This window comes from Bombina bombina, chromosome 6 (assembly GCF_027579735.1).
Source record: "Bombina bombina isolate aBomBom1 chromosome 6, aBomBom1.pri, whole genome shotgun sequence".
NCBI lineage: Eukaryota > Metazoa > Chordata > Amphibia > Anura > Bombinatoridae > Bombina > Bombina bombina.
Window position 1 is genome coordinate 645,220,876 of NC_069504.1, and position 14,034 is coordinate 645,234,909.

The following is a 14,034-nucleotide window of genomic DNA, read 5'->3' on the forward strand; positions in this document are numbered from 1 at the left end:
AGTTAGATAGTCCATTGTTTTCCACATACACGTCTCATTTTGCTTCTGTTCAAATAAAATGTAAGTAATTTTCAGACTCCTCGCCAAGCCTCAAAGTTTCATGTGAGTACCATCTCCAGCTTTCTCCTGTTTGTGTAAAGGGTCTTTTCATATGTTAATGATGTGGTATTGTCTTGTTTTACGGTTGTAATGGGGATTCATCTATATTTTCAATAGAGATAACCCAATTTTCTTCGAAAGTGTTTAAAGCTTTGTAATATTGATATCAGTATATGTTAATCTTGTTGTTTCTAGTAGTGTCTATTACATGCAGTTCTGTTAAAAATATAGTATACTGTCCCTTTAATGCAAATGTTTATTTTTGTATCATGTATGAGTTCCACATTGGTTAATCTCCAAATATATTATTGTTAGCATATTTCCCCCCCCCCCACTCCTAAAAGGACTTTAAACCATATTCATTGTTAAAACAAATGTCTTTGTAAAAAGAAATTAACACAATAATGTCTCTTTAAGAAAATATACTTTATTTAACACGTCAATATAAATCAGTTTTCAATATTTATTGTTTGAACAAGTACATGTAGATATACCAACAATCTGCAAATATTCTATGTTAGCATATGTAATTTTGTTAAAGGGACAGTTTAGCAAACAAATAATGTTTAGCATTATTAAAAAATTCAATTTTGTAATATCAATGATATCAAAGGTTTCTCACCAATTAATCATTTGTCTGTGTTTATTTTAATTTGCTAGCTAAACCTATGAGGTTCGTGTGCTCATTTCTTAGAGCTTGAAGAGTGCATGTAATCATTATGCAATTTGACCACTAGAGGGCATTTGGATAGCATTTGTATATCTAAAACCTTGTGCTCATACAGCATTTTTACCATGTATTGATCATTGATTGTGTAAAATGTTGTTATGTCAGAACAACAAATAAGTGGTCATTTTTCATAGGCATAGATACAAGGGTAAGCACATAAGTCACACGTATTTCTCCATGTTTTGTTGTTTCCAACTTGATAATGCGTAATACAGTGTTTTCTTTGTAATCAATAATGTTCTGACTGTCCCTTTAAGCTGTGTTATTGGCATTCAAACAGTAATATGCCATCATGGATAATTGTAATGGTAATTTTGTTTGCGATTCGGGAAACAGTTTGGACATCACATCACAGAAACCAATCAATATCATGAACAAGGATAGGTATGTGATGATGTGGTTTTCACACACTTATAACCCACACTCTGCAAACAATCTGCCTCCATGGACCCGGTCCCATAGAAGTAGATTATATACAGAGTGTGGTCCACAAGTGTATGAAAACCACATCATCACATACCTATCCATTACACATTAAATACCAAAAACATTAAACATGAAAACAAATACTTACTTCCTCTTCCTTCCCCTCTTCCCACGGGGCTGAGGCTCTGGGAGGGGCAACTGCTGACTCCGACGAGTTCTCCTTGGAGATGTTGTGGGAAGAGTGGAAGGAAGAGTACTGGGACGACTAAGGTGAGGAGGAGGAGATGGGCCGGCAGGAGGAGATGGGCCGGCAGGAGAAGATGGCCCGGCAGGAGAAGATGGCCCGGCAGGAGAAGATGGCCCGGCAGCAGGATAAGATGGCCCGGCAGGAGAAGATGGCCCGATAGGAGAAGATGGCCCGGCAGCAGGAGGCCCGGCAGCAGGAGGCCCGGCAGCAGGAGGCGGACCAGGAGGCAGACCAGCATGCGCCTCCCGGAAGAAATTATACATCTCTTGTTGTAGATTAAAGTTTCTGTTTTGGCCTTCTTCGATTCTAGTAAGGAGGTGTATGATTTGGCCTTCTCGAATGCCACTGAGCTCTTCAATTATTCTACTTCGGCCTTCTATATTTTGTATCCGGGAGTTACGCATCTGGTCTATGTAGTCTAGTAGAACCCGCACCTCCGCTATTTCCTCTTGTTGTGCTTGGCGGGGTGCCCGTGCACGGCGGGGTGCGGGTCCTTGAGGGGCCTCTGGTTCTGCGGCCTCTTCCTCTGGTTCCGGGGCCTCTTCCTCTGGTTCCGGGGCCTCTTCGTCACGGGGGGCATCTTCCCTCCGAGGTGGAGATTCATCCCCACCACTCTCATCCCGGGGAAAAGGAGGAGCCTGTATTTGCTGTGCTGCCTCCTCCCCAGACTCTGTATATTTGAAAAAGAAATAAATGTATATATTAGCATATTTCCAAATAAAGCTTTAAATGAATTAGCTTACGATACAATTACAAATGCAGCCTCATTAATCCACTTTGAAATCTAACAATCAATACGATTTCCACATTTTCTAAACCGTGTTTGTGATATCTGTAGTCAATCTGAATGTTTTAGCGTTTCTTTTCAGTCTGTTTAAATGCACACCTAACCTATAGCCTAGATACTGATGTAACCGCAAAGTAATTGTGAATGCGTGTAAACAACGTTATAGCATTAATCTGATCCTTAAAGGGACATGAAACCCAATGTTTTATCTTTCATGATTTCGAAGCATACAATTATAATCAACTTTCTAATGTACTTTTCTTATCTAATTAGCTTCCTTCTCTGGATATTCATTGCTGAAAAGCATATCTAGATATGCTTAGAAGATGCTGATTGGTAGCTGAATATAGCTGCCTCCTGTGATTGGTTCACCGTGTGCATGGCTATTTCTTCATTAAAGTATATCTAAAGAATGAATCAAATTCGGTAATATAAGTAAATTGGAATGTTGTTTAAAATTGTATTGTCTACCTTAATCATGAAAGTAAAGGTTTGCGTATAGTGTCCCTTGAAATACATTCGTATGTGAATTTATTCTTGAATGAGCTTACCGTCAGATGAGAATATATATATAAATCTTAGCTGAGAGCTTGTAAGTGAGTGCTGGGTTTTCTCTGTGTGTTGTATTAATTTGTTTTGTAATTTTCCCTATGGTTCTTGCACCCAGACCTGTCTGGGGTTAACTGCCTGTGGCTTTGGGGACAGCACAGCTTCCTGTGAGTGCCAGTGGCACCCAGGGCTGAGCATGTTGCAGGGTCATGGGATGTGTACCCGGTCCGGTATGAGAGTGCAGTTCCCTTCCGTGTTTTGTATATGTCTAGTGTGATTACATATGCCTGTGCACCCTTTCCTTGTTCCCAGTTTGTTTGGATTTGAAAGCTTGCATTGTGTGGCTGTTTTAGGGTCCCAGGTATTGGAAAGGACCTTGACGAGGTACCTGGGCTTGTCCCATTTGGCCAGATGAAGTAACTAACCTTTCCATATTTGCTTTTAAATGTTAGCTGAGAGCTTGTAAGTGAGTGCTATGTTTTCTCTGTGTGTTGTATTAATTTGTTTTGTAATTTTCCCTATGGTTCTTGCACCCAGACCTGTCTGGGGTTAACTGCCTGTGGCTCTGGGGACAGCACAGCTTCCTGTGAGTGCCAGTGGCACCCAGGGCTGAGCATGTTGCAGGGTCATGGGATGTGCACCCGGTCTGTTATGAGAGTGCAGTTCCCTTCCGTGTTTTGTATATATATATATATATATATATATATATATATATATATACACATATATATATATATATGTATATATATATGCACAACGCACATTAAGATAACTAATTCTTCATGTACACTAATCCAACACCGTGAAGCCCAATGCCCGAAGCAGGTTATGCATATTTTACATTCCAGTGATCTTCACATATAAAGTTATGTTCTTTTTATTTTTATCTGATAATGTTAATGTACAATATGTATCTATACCTATATATCTATATGAATATATACAGGTATAGACATACAGATATACATATAAATATCTATTTAAAAATACAAAGAACATTTTCCCCTCTATAAACAACATTTGAATATAAAATATTTACAGTAAATACACAGTAAAACACATTATAAAAAATTACAAATGAATAAAAAAATTATTAAGGTATCTGAGTGGAAAAGGCTCTAAAGTATGTGGGTGTATGTGTGTGTGTATACTTATACTGCATATATATGTCTATCTGTGTGTATATATATATATATATATATATATATATGTATATATATATATATACAGGTAGCCCTCAGTTTACGCCGGGGTTAGGTTCCAGAAGGAATGGTTGTAAATCGAAACCATTGTAAATTGAAACCCAGTTTATAATGTAAGTCAATGAGAAGTGAGGGAGATAGGTTCCAGGCCCCTCTCAAAATTGTCATAAGTAGCACCTAATACATTATTTTAAAAGCTTTGAAATGAACACTTTAAATGCTAGACAGCATTATAAACCTTATAAGATAATCACACAACACAGAATATATAATTAAACTAAGTTAAATGAACAAAAACATTTGCTAAACAGCATTATAAACCTAATAAAATAATCACACAACACAGACTTCACTTGCATTTCTCTGCAAACAGTTCTTTCTATGCATTCCAATCTGGAGTTATAGACAGGAAGATCTTGTTCCTTTGAAATCTGCTCTATAGCTCAGATCTGGTTAAACTGATTAATGTCAGCTTGCTTGGCTTTACTGCAACACAAGCGGACTGCTCCACCTACTGGCTATTTTAATAAATGCACTGCTTCTCAATGCTTTTCAATAGCAGTCACATGACTGGAAAAAAAGGTTGTTATTCTGAAATGGTGTAAATTGAACCGTTGTAAAACGAGGGCCACCTGTACACACACACTCACTGGCCACTTTATTAAATACACCTGTTGAATTGCTTGGTAACACAAAATTCTAATCAGCCAATCACATGGCAGCAACTCAATGCATTTAGGCATCTAGACGCAGTGAAGATGACTTGCTGAAGTTCAAACTGATCATCAGAATGGGGAAGAAAGGGGATTTAAGTGACTTTGAACTTGGCATGGTTGTTGGTGCTAGACGGGCTGGTCTGAGTATTTAAAAAAAAACTGCTGATCTACTGGGATTTTCACGCACATCCATCTCTAGGGATTACAGAGAATGGTCTGAAAAAGAGAAAATATCCAGTGAGCGTCAGTTGTGTGGACAACAATGCCTTGTTGATGTCAGAGGTCAGAGACTATTGGGCAGACTGGTTTGAGATGATAGAAAGGCAAATACCCATTTGTTACAACCAAGGTATGCAGAATACCATCTCTGAACCCACAACACATTGAACCTTGAAGCAGATGGGCTACAGCAGCAGAAGACCACATTGGGTGCCACTCCTGTCAGCTAAGAACAGGAAACTGAGGCTACAATTCGTAAAGGCTCACCAAAATTGGACAATAGAAGATTGGAAAAATGTTGCCTGGTCTGATGAGTCTAGATTTCAGCTGCGACATTCAGATGGTAGGGTCAGAATTTGGCGTAAACAACATAAAAGCATGGATCCATCCTGCCTTGTATTAACAGTTCAGGCTGGTGGTAGTGGTTTAATGGTGTGGGGGATATTTTCTTGACACACTTTGGGCCCCTTAGTACCAATTGAGCATCGTTTAAACACAGCCAACTACCTGAGTATTGTTGCTGAAGATGTCTATCCCTTTATGACTACAGTGTACCCATCTTCTGATGGCTACTTCCAGCAGGATAATGCATCATGTCACAAAGCTCAAATCATCTCAAACTGGTTTCTTGAACACGACAATGAGCTCACTGTACTCTAATGGCCTCCACAGTCACCAGATCTCAATCCAATAGAGCACCTTTGGGATGTGGTGGAATGGGAGATTCGCATCATGGATGTGCAGCTGGCAAATCTGCAGCAACTTTGTGATGCTATCATGTCAATATGGACCAAAATGTCTGAGGAATATTTCCAACACCTTCTTGAATCTATTGCACGAAGAATTAAGGCAGTTCTGATGGCAAAAAGGGGTCCAACCCAGTACTAGCAAGTTGTACCTAATAAAGTGGCCGCTGAGTGTATGTGTGTGTATATATTTATTATATATAAATATACAGTACTGTGTAAAAGTCTTAGGCCGCCACCTGCTTTGTTGTTTTAGCAAAGTTTTAATAACCATCCATATGTATTTTTCGGTCTCTTTATTAAGAAACAAACAGAAAATATGTACACAAAATATAAAAAAAACACAATTTTCAGAACAAAATGTCTTCTTCAGACAAAAGCCAGTATTTAGTGTGTCCGCCCTTGGCGCTATGCACATCTTTAACTCTTTTGGGGAGACTGCCCTGAAGTTTTCTGAAGTAATCTTCTGGTATATTATACCAGGCTTCTTTCAGCACTTCCCAGAGTTCTTCTTTAGATTAAAGGGACACTGAACCCAAATTTTTTCTTTCGTGATTCATATAGAGCATGCAATTTTAAGCAACTTTCTAATTTACTCCTATTATCACATTTTCTTCATTCTCTTGGTAACTTTATTTGAAATGCAAGAATGTAAGTTTAGATGCCGGCCCATATTTGGTGAATAACCTAGGTTATTCTAGCTGATTGGTGGATAAATTCATCCACCAATAAAAAAGTGCTGTCAAGAGTTCTGAACCAAAAAAGCTTAGATGCCTTCTTTTTCAAATAAAGATAGCAAGTGAATGAAGAAAAATTGATAATAGGAGTAAATTAGAAAGTTGCTTAAAATTACATGTTCTATCTGAATCATGAAAGAAAAAAAATTGGGTTCAGTGTCCCTTTAAGTTTGTCTTTTATTTATTTCTCTGTCCAGGTGATCCCATATTGCCTCTATAATATTCAGGTCTGGACTCTGTGAATGCCAGTCCATTACTGTCAGTGTTTCGTTTTTTTTTTTCGGTTTTTTTTCAAAGCTTTATTAGTAATGAAATTGAAACTACAAATAAGTTCCCAAACGCAGTGGGAAGTATATGACACAACATGAAAAGGTCATAGTACATAAAAGCAAAGTTGTCTCAGGTAGCTTTCTCACAATAAACGGTTGATACAGTGGGAGACACAGGTAAACTGAATGTGAGAAAAGATGCTAGACGAGTTATCAGCAGGAGCAGGAGAGGGAAAGGAAGAAAGAGGGAAAGCAAGAACGGAAGAAAAGAATAAAGAGAGAAGGATAGTAGAGAGAAAGAGGCCCTTATATAAGAAAAGTATACAGATGGGGGGGGGGGGGGGCTTGGAGCCTTTATCACAGGTCTGACCTAGGGTACCAATTAGGCCTGAATAATTCAGTCCAGCCCTCCCAGATCAACTCAAAAAGGTCAGTCTTATCTAGTGTAAAGAACACGTTTCTTTCCATGGAATTGAGAAAAGCCATGATTTCCAGGACAGAAGCCCAGCATGGGGGAGTCTGCTGCTTCCAGGCTCTGGTGATCACAAGTCTAGTTGCTAAGAAGAGGTATACACACATGTAGCTCTGGTACTTGGGGAGGGAATGTAAACCTATATGCAGTAGTCCTGTTTCTGGGGACTTCGGGGCATGTATACCTAATCTGGCTAAAAGGGTATACACCATATTCCACAAGGATTTGAGTTTGGGGCAGGCCCACCAAATGTGGAGGGAGTCTCCTGGTTTACCACATAGTCTCCAGCACTGCAGCGTGGGGATTAAGTTAAGTTTAAAAAGTCGCATGGGTGTGAAGTACCAGTGAGAAAGCAATTTGTAGTATGATTCAAAGAGGGTCGTGCAATGTATGGCTTTTGCCATGAGTTCAAAGGCCCTAGTCCAAAGGAGCTGAGGGAAATATGTGTGTAAAATGTCTTCCCATTTTTTTATATGTGAGGCCTTATCATCTGGGGTTGAAGTTGCCCCCCTCCATAAGCAGGTAAAAATGGGATAAAGGTTTGCAGATTTTGCCGCCTTTTTTCCACAAAGTTTCCCATATGGTCAATGGGCGGGGAGTTGACGGGGTAAACCCCCAGGATCTCAATATACTTTTAATTCAAGTGTATTCAAAACATAGCTCAGGAGAAGCAGCCTGTGTGCCAGTGATTTGGGTCAAGGATAGGTGTGCGCCTGAAGAGTTGGGCGTCTAAAGGTCAGAGACCAAGGTAAGGCCTAAGTTAGACCAAGCATTAGGGTGTGAGTTGGGGAGACCTAGAAGAAGGCCAGTGAGAGAATGAATGGGCGAGGGATGAGGGGCAACCCCGAGTAGTGTCTTAGTTTATCCCAGGCATATAAACATTCCTTTATTATATTATTCTCAATATTGAGATTACGTCTGCAGTGTGGGGGGATCCAAATTAAATCACGTAAATAAATATGGTTAGGCAAGGATTCCTGCTCAAGGGCACGCCATCTGCTCGTCAGTGTCTTGTTTCCCCAATGCGAGATATGTGTAAGCATGGCTGCTTCGTGGTAGCAGATGACAGATGGAGAAGCAATACCCCCAAAAGATTTTGGATATTGAAGTAATTTATGGGCAACTCTGGCTGGTTTACCTTGCCAAATATATTTGGTGAAGCCACTTTGAAACTGTAGCAGCAAACATCTCGGAAGTCTAATGGGTAAACATCTAAATAGGAAAGTTAGTTTCGGTAAAAACAACATCTTAAGGGCTGTGACCCTACCTAACCAAGTAAGGGAGACAGAGGACACCCCTGTCTTGTCCCATTAGTCAAAGAGAAAGAATCAGAGCAGAATCCCATACCCCTAACCCTAGCTGTTTGGAATGAATATAGGGCTCATATAGGAAAGGGTTTCTATTGGGAATTTGAAGACATCTAGAACCTCCCACAGGTACTCCCAGCGAACCCGGTCAAATGACTTCTCAGCGTCCAAGGAGAGCACAGAGAAAGATTTCCCCAGTCTAGTAGCTTCCATTACAATGTTGAGGAGGCGTCTAGTGTTGTCAGGGCCTTCACGGTTATGGATAAAGCCCACCTGGTCTTCATTATCCAGGTGGGGTAACAGAGTCGATATAAGATTCGCTAAAATTTTAGAGTAAATTTTAATGTTGGTATTTATAAGAGAGATAGGACGATAACTGGTGCATAGAGAGTGATCTTTACCAGGTTTTGGTATAGTGATAATAGTGGCTTTGAGGAACTCCTTTTTAAAGGAGCCCTGCGAACCAGAATATTGGAAAAAGCTGTGGAGTATGGGGATAAGCTCCTTCCTATATGTTTTGTAAAGTAATGCGGGAAACCCGTCAGGGCCGAGAGCCTTAAGCGGCTTGAGAGAGCGGATTACCCGTTTAATTTCGTGTATAGATATTGGTGCTTTAAGAGAGTCTTGTTGTTTATCTGTTAAGGTAGGGAGCTTAAGTTTTTTAAGGGCTTGCTAAATACTGGGTAAAGTAGCAGAAGCAGGGGATTCTGAGGTCTGAATATTATATAGTTCTTTGTAATTAGAGGCAAACATAGACCCTATTTGACTGGGTAGGGTGGAGGATAGACCATTATGTTTTAACATTTGTATGTGGGAAGCACTTTCTCTATGTCTAAGCTTGTTGGCAAGCATAGTGTCTGCCTTATTTCTCTTGTGATAAAAAGTTGTCTAACTTTTAGCAATTGTTGTTGAGTTCTCTTTAATTCTAGGGTACAAATGTGGGCTTTTAAGTCCTTTATGGCATCAGATTGCGTCAGAGAAGGGGAAAGTCGGTTAAGCTCTAATTCTTTAAGTTTGCTAAAGGCTTGTGTAAGGGGCAACCCACGAGCCTTCCTAAGAATAGCCTGCTTTCTTATTAGTAATCCTCTGATTGAGGCTTTGATAGCCCCCCATAGGGTGTCATCAGCTACTACCTGAGTGTCATTTAAAGCGATTAGTTCCCTTAGGTCCTTCCCCAATTCCTGTTGGAAAGGGATATCAGACAAGATGGTATGTGGTATAGACCACGCTGGGGGTATGGTGAGGCTAAGGAGTTATATACCAAAAGTGATACCTGGTCATGGTCTGACCATGGGCATGTGTGAATATTAGTGTCCTTAACCTGATCTAAGGTATGAGATTGGCTAAAAATGTAGTCTAATCTAGTGTAGGTTAGGTGTGGGGGAGAGAAGTGCGTTTAGTCTCTGTCTAAAGTATGGAAAGCACGCCAGATGTCATAGTATCCGAATGCGAGCATGAGGGACCAAAATTTATGTGATAGAGAATCTAAACTATGTCCCTTGAAATTTGGTTTATTGTTTTTTCTGTCAAAGGATCCCAAACTAGGTTAAAATCCCCACCCATGATTACTCTGCCTTGTTTGTATTTATCCACTGTTTTTAATATTTTGTGCAGGCATTTACATTGACCTGAATTAGGGAGGTAAACTGAGACTAGCGTGTACATGCATTGATTGAGTTTGCATTTTAGAATAATGTCTAGCTTGGAGGTCTATTTCTTGAAAAGTAATTTCAAACGCCAGGTGCTTAAGTATAAGGATGACGACACCTCTAGCTTTATTGGTGTGGGGAGCAAAAATTAAGGTAGAGTAATGTTTAGAGAAGAGTGTGGGAATGTCCCCATCCTTCCAATGTGTCTCCTGTAAAAAGATGACATCAGGATTTAGGTGCTTGAATGATCTGAGAAAGACACTTCGCTTACCAGGTGAATTTAATCCTCTCACATTGTGTGTAAGGAACTTTATGGTGTCTCTATCAGCCATTGGGATGATATAAAATATAGCATTGAAACAAGAGCCTGAAGAGGGGGATAGGGAGAGAAAGGAAGAGAGAAGTTAAGTATATAGAAGATGTTATGTGAATCTTACATAATACATGAGTAATTGTTGTGGTGGAATTAGTCCACCAAGATAAGCCCAACATATGGGCTATATGGGGGGGGAGGTTACCAAGGTTTAATGAAAAGACCGGGGAGGTTTGACCTAAAAATGCAATCAACAGTAGTAAACAAGTAAAAAATAGAATTAGCAGTATTTAAACAATTAACATATTGAAAAGGAACTCAACTTCTGATACTCTGTGACACTTATATGGTACAATAACTAAGCAACAAGGACTAAAAGTAACTATAATAGTATAAATTAGAGCGAGACATATACTCATGCATATGGACTTTACTTATAAATAGTAAAGTCCATATGCATGGCCTTTCAGGAGACCCTCTCCTGTGGAGGAGTCAGATGTTTTTGCCATTTAGGTCTCTGCTCTTTAACCTGCCACTCAGGGACTGAGGCTCTGAGCCTTGTCTGGGAGGATGGTTGGGGTTTACGCATAAGCGGGCGCAGGCCCCAGGACTCAAGAAGCATGAAACCTTGGTTGAGGTTAGCTAAAGTATGTGATTAATTGTCCTTTGTGATGAGAATTTTAGTTGGGAAGCCTCATCTGTATTTTATGTTTTCACGTCTTAGGACCTCTGTTATTGGAGTAATCTCCTTTGTTGAAGGGTATGTTGGGACAGATCCTGTAGTAATTGGATATTCTTGAACTTCTTAGATAAATAGATAGGCCGTCTGCAGAATCTGATCTTTAAGGCTGTAGCTGTGGAAACATACAACCACGTCCCTAGGCTTATCGGAAGAAAGCGATCTGGGTCTAAGGGCTCTATGGCAGCGCTCCAGTGTGTTGGGAGTCATAGTAAATGTTCCCAGGAGTTCTTTAAATAGTTCTGAGAGGAAGTTCTGTAAGTCGGGAGGTAATACAGCCTCTGGGATACCTCAGAAGCGAATATTGCTGCGTTGTGATCTGTCTTCTAAATCGGCTAGTTTGTATTCCAGTTGTGTAATCTGATCAGCCAATGATTCAGAGTATACCAAGAGGTTAGTATGGTCTGTGGTTAAGTCATTCTGTTTGCATTCTAGAGCATCTACCCGTTCCCCTATCTCAGAGATGTCTTTACAGAGTTCAGCCGAACTGCGGTGAATCTCTTGTGTGATTGAAAGGGTTTGGGCCACCAGCAGCTTTTGCATAGTTGTCTCCGTGATGTATTTAGGGGAGGTCGCACAGGAATTGAAACTGGATTGTGAATCGCCATCTTGAGAGTCTTGATCAGCATGGCTAGAGACCAACTGTGACGGCACTCAAGGTGTCGGAAGGGAGAAATGATCTAGAACTGTCTTTTTGACTTTTTTTTTATTCTTAGATTGCCTCCTGGCAGTGTGCGGCATTTTGAATCCCAATAACACAGGTACCTCTATACAGACAACAATGATATATACTTTCAAATAAAGCAGATAAGGGCCCCCAGCAACCTGTGAAATATTCAGTTAAGCATTTGGGTATAGACTAAGCTAATCATTAGAACATATGCTAAGCTCCAGCATAAATGTACTGCTAAAGTAGGTCAACCGCCCCAGTCACATCGACTTTCCTGACTACCACATCAGGGAGGAGAAGATCCCCTCTCAATATGCCCAGAAAGACTAATTAGGCTATGTGCCCGATGGGGTAGTAGGAGAGCGCGAGGTTGAGAAATTAAGGACAGCACTGTGCCTAGGGTAATACGTACTAAAGGGTGAGTGGGATTAAGGCAGTCGTACTAGTGTCCTAGTACCAAGCCCTCATCTTAGGGAGCATGGGGATACGACTCGAAGGAAGGGAGAAGGAAATGGGATGTGACCCACCCAGACAAACTGGGTGGGAGCGGGAAGGTGAGGGGTGGTCACACAGGTGGTACACTTAAAGTATTACTTTCTCACACCTTTCTGTAGGTATGGTAGATTAATAGTGATGGGAGTGGGAGACAGGTGTTAGTGTGAAAAGGGTTTATAGGTAATCACCATATAAAATTATGCAAATGAAAGGTAGAAATATAACACAAACCAATACATATATTGCAGCCTAACATTAATAGGAACCTACACAGTAAGTGGAGAGTATACCGGTTAACCAGCTTAAAATAGAGCTAAATTGTAAGTCTCTTTTGAAGAGAGGTAGGCCGTTGTGAGCCTGGATAGGTAGTATTAAACCTTCTAGTGGAATTGATCCAGTTGTAGATGGTTAGGGTCTACCTAAGAAACTGTAATGTCACAGATCTGTCCACCTTCTTTTTTAGAACATGTAAGGGCCAGAGATGTCACGTGAGTAGACTTAAAGGGATACTAAACCCAAATTTTTTCTTTTGTGATTCAGATAGAGCATGCAATTTTAAGCAACTTTGTAATTTACTCCTATTATCAATTTTTCTTCGTTCTTTCTTCGGCATCTAAACTTACATTCTTGCTTTTCAATTAAAGATACCAAGAGAATCAAGAACATTTGATAATAGGAGTAAATTAGAAAGTTGATAAAATTGCATGCTCTATCTGAATCACGAAAGAAAAAATTTGGGTTCAGTGTCCCTTTAAGTTGCTCTTCTAAGGTGTCTTAACGGAAGTTTTTCAGCCTGAGGGCTGGGCTGGTGGCTCAGACAGTGCAGGGCAAGTGAGTGTGGTAATACTTAAGCCTGCAGTGATGGCTTCATATGGTGTGGTAAGGAGGCACTGACAGTTATTGATCCCTGCTAGGGGAGTGCAGTGGAATAACACTTTGCAGCAGGCTTAGTGAGTAATAAGATAAAATCCCTGCACCCACTCAGTTGTTGTATTGGTGCCTAAGTTAGGCCAGGAGCTGCAAATCAAGCCAGATGGCAAAAAAGAAAGCAGTATGTAACTAGCAGTGGGGCCAGGTAGAGATGTCCACTTAGTTTTGAGTGTTAGTGCGTGTAAGTTTTGGGCAATGTGTGGAAACTCTGAGAGTCGTATCTGTTAGGAAAGCTAAAGTTCTTACCCATAAGTAGGTTACAGACCCACAACCTAGTCTTGGTCTGAACTCCAGCTGAGTTTCCTGTCTGCAGTGAGGGATAATGGATCCTACCACTTAAGGGTACTCCAAGTAGTTTGCTGGTTTTGTCTCCAGTGTTTCCTGCTAGACACTACGCACCAACTCCAGAGCGGAGCCCCGACCCTCCGGAGTTCCAAGAGGAGTGTTTTCAGGCCGGCAGCTGCAATCCGGTGATCGCCGTAGGAATGTTCACCCAACCAGAGCGCTCAAAGGTGGATCCAACACCATGCAGCTAAGTTCTTTTAGGCCTTTCAGACCTCCGATGAATGCTGGGTCACGTGAGGAGGGTCTCACAGCCACAGGTTGTGATTAGGTCTGAAGGCTAAAGCGTGGGGTTGATGGTTAAGGGACCGGCTGGCCTCCTTTAACTTATCGTGCGCAGCTCATTTGGGCTCCACAGCATCCCAGCAGTGATGGTAAGATGGCGGATCT